The sequence below is a fragment of the Sturnus vulgaris genome, chromosome 12 (assembly GCF_052056855.1).
Source record: "Sturnus vulgaris isolate bStuVul1 chromosome 12, bStuVul1.hap1, whole genome shotgun sequence".
NCBI lineage: Eukaryota > Metazoa > Chordata > Aves > Passeriformes > Sturnidae > Sturnus > Sturnus vulgaris.
In genome coordinates this window covers 19548994-19552965 of record NC_142254.1, presented here as the reverse complement: position 1 = coordinate 19552965, position 3972 = coordinate 19548994, and positions in this window count along the sequence as shown.

Genomic DNA, 3972 nt, shown 5'->3' with positions numbered 1-3972 from the left:
CCCAAGCCCTGGCAGCAGCTGGAGCCTTTCCCTGGGATAAGGATGGGCTGTGACAGCTTCAGGCTCTCCATTCCCTCTGCCTTTCTACCCAGCTTGCTTTGTGATCCAAGATCCAGCATTTCCCAGCTTCCAAGGCTTTGGGAGGCACCCAAACAGGAGGAATGTTGGGCTGTCCACGCTGGGTTCTGCCCTCCCCTCTCTGCATTATCCCAGGGCATTGCCTGGAGGAGGGTGAGCAAACTGGTGTGTGTTCCACTCATCCCCGTTCCCAGCAGGAATTTCCTTCTTCATCCCAGCGGAGAAGATTAATTAATGGCTAATTAAAGCCTCCTTCTGTAGCTTCTCGGAGCTGTCCCTCCTTCCCTTGCCCACTGCCATGATCCAGATGTCCTTAATCCCTGTGGGGCTCCTGGTTTAATGTCACTTTGTCCCTTCAGAGCCCCCGTGGGGATCCATCCCGTGGGATCGATCCCATCCCTTGGAAGATCCATCCCATCCCGGGGGATTCTCCCGGAGCCGCCGCTGCCGGGCGAGGCTGGGCCGCGCCGTGTCCGCCAGGGGGCGCCTGGAGACCGGACACGGACACTCGTGGGATTGGGATCGGCATGGACACGGACATGGGATGGACATGGAACATGGACACTGGTGGGACCGGGATGGACATGGAACAGGGACACTGGTGGGACTGGGATCATATAGACACGGACATCGAGATAGACACTGGTGAGCTTGGGATCACATGGACACGGACACGGAGATGGACACTGGTGGGACGGGGATGGACATGGAACATGGACACTGGTGGGACTGGGATCATGTGAACACGGAGATGGACACAGACATTCGTGGGACCAGGATCTGCATGGGCATGGACATAGGGATGGACACTCGTGGGATTGGGATCACATGAACACGGACGTGGACACTTGTGGGATTGGGATCTGCATGGACACGGACATAGACACTCATGGGACTGAGATCCACATGGACACTTGTGGGATTTGCATGGACACGGACACTCGTGGGACTGGGAGCCACATTGACCTGGACACGGTCACTTGTGGGATCAGGACTCACATGGACACTCCTGGGACCTGGATCAGTACATACGGACATTCATGGGGTCAGGATCCACACGGACACTCATGAGATCAGGATCAAATGGACGCTGACATTTTTGGGAGCAGGATCCACACGGATTTGAAAGGTTGCAATCTTGGGTCGGGTCACCTGCTGAAATCGGGACCCCTGGAGGTACCTGCAGGACTGGGGGCATCCCCCAGGTGGGACACGGGGACACCGGTGGGACTCGGCCCCTCCTTCCCTGCTCCCCCACTAATCTGCCATCGCACCTCCCACCCCTCTCCAGCTGATCCCAAGGGAACCAATTCCCATCATCCCATCTCCGGTACCTGGGGAACAATCCCAAATTCCCTCCCCTCCCCTCCCTCTCTCCCTTCATCTCTTACCTCTTTAGGAAGCCTTTTCCTCCATGGGTGGTTTTTCCCTGGGGCTTTCAGTCCCCTTGTCACCCCTCTCCTCATCTCCGGGAACCCAAATTATTCCTGTCCTAGGACACGCCACCCACCCAGTGCTGCTCTTCCCAGGGAGCCTCGTGTGACCCCCGTCCCTCAATCCTGGTTTCCATCACCCCATAGCCCTCAGAGCGAGTGTCCCCTTGTTCCCTGCTCCGGTGCCTTCATCCCACCCCTGCTCCCGGCCTGTCGGGATGGTTTTCCCGATATCCCGTGATCCCGAGCTCCGGTACCCGCCTGGCTCCCCCCTGCATGTTCCCGCTAATTAAAAACAAACGAGGAGATGCTGGTGAGTGATGAGCTGGATGGATCCGCTCCATTTAGGAGTTCTTGGATAAATAACATGGAAATTTAATTTTCTGCCGCTCTGGAATAGAGATATTACTCGTGCACCTTTCCAAGCATTTTTGCTGTGAAAGGGAAACTTGGCTTTGCTTGGGACCTTCTCCAAAGATTCCCGCGTGGACAACGTGCTTGCTTCATCCATGACCACATCTTGGTGCTGTTTATTTTAGGGAGAAGGTGCCAAATTGTGCTGGGCGGTGCCTGACACGGGGGCAGCTGGAGGGGAAACCTCCTCTCCAAAACAAGCAATGGGAAAAGCCACGGCTGGGAGCCAGGGAACGGGAGCTGTATCCCGCACAATTCCCTTCTCCCTCTTTGTTTTCTCTAATTGCACAGCGAGGCCTCCGGGCACAGCCTGTTTCTTCCTCCACAAAGCTCCGCGGAACGGGGCTGGGACGTGCTGACCCTGGAGCGGGGAATGCGGCTCCGGGAGAGGGATCCAACCGGTTTGGGCTTCCCTGGGGAGCGATGCTCGGCCGTGCTGGGGACTCTGCCCTGCCTGGGCTGTGCTGGAGTAGAGCAGGATAAACCCCTCCCTAATCCCGGTTCTTCCAGCTGGAGCATCCCCTGGGATGGATGGATGGATGGATGGATGGATGGATGGATGGATGGATGGATGGATGGATGGATGGATGGAACACCACAAACAGCCGGAGCGGGGTCCCCGCTGGGCTCTCAGCAGATTTAACACTTTCCTCGAAGCTTTTGGGGCGGGATATCAGCTCCTCCCGCTGGGCACGAGTTCCCTCCTTTCCCCAGCGCTTCCCTGCCTGCGGCTGGGTTGTTTCCCATCGGAGAGGGCTCAGGGAGGCGAGGTGGAATTACAGCATTACAGACAAAGCCTTAATATAATCTTCCCTGCATGAACAGCGTTGCAGGGGGAGCGTTCTGCGGAGCGGGCTGCAAATGAGGCGCTCCGCGGTGCAGGATGTACGAGGGATTGCTCCATCACCGCTCCTAATGGCTTAACCAACAAAATCCATATTCATAAATCAAGCCAGGAGCGGGAGCCGACCTCTGTTCAGTGGTGCAGCCAGGAATAAAGGCAGATTATGAATTGCACGGAGCTGCTGCAGCTGCCACAGCTTGGCCTTGGCATTAAAGGGAGCCCAAGGAGAGAAGATACAATCAAAGCTGTCTGGCGGCAGCTGAAGGATTAGCTGAGTCAACCAGCAAAGAGCTGAGCTCATTTATTGGGCTATTTTCAGGACCCTGGATGGAATTTTACCCTCAATTACCGATCTCATACTTGGACAGAAGGGAATCATCAAAAATGGGCTTTTTCCATGTGTTGGCTCTTTGGGTTTGGGCATTGCAGGGGTGTGGTGGAGAGGAGAGCAATGGATGGATCTCTCCTCTTTGGCCAAGGGAATTGTGGTGCAGGGAGTGTCACAAATGGGGTGGCAGAAGGACCCAGTGGTCTCTCACCACCACACAGCACTGGGTCAGGGCAGCTGTGGCTTTTTCTGTCCCCCCAAGCATACAGGATTTATCATTTTCCAGCCTGAAAATGACCAACGCCCCCCTAAAATGCCATTAGAAAATCCAGCACAAAGTCTGGCTCTGCCCCTTCGCAGCTGAGCTTTGGGTTATCACAGAACCGTGGAGCACTTTGGGTTGGGGGGAGACCTTAAAGCTCATCCCATTCCACCCCATCCATGGGCAGGGACACCTTCCACTGTCCCTGGGTGCTCCCAAGCACTGTCCAGAGGACACTTCCAGGGATGGGGCAGTGATAGCCAGGACCTGCCCGCCCTCCCAAGGAACAATTCCTTCCCAATATCCCATCCAGCCCTGCCCTCCGGCAGTGGGAGCCATTCCCTGTGTCCTGTCCCTCCATCCCTTTCCAGCTCTCCTGGAGCCCCTTTAGGTGCTGGAAGAATCTCTAACTTCTCCCTGCAGCTTTCTCTGTGAGCCAGGTGAGGGTGGATCTTGCAGCTTGAACCAAAACCACCTCTGTTTTCCCCAAAATCCATCTGCTCCCAGGTGAGTGGGAGGGAAGGGGCTCTGCAGGGCTGGCTGCTCTCCCAGCCCCCAGCAGCTCCCTGTGACGGAGGGGCCAAAAATAGAACCTTTCCCGGGAGAGAAGAGG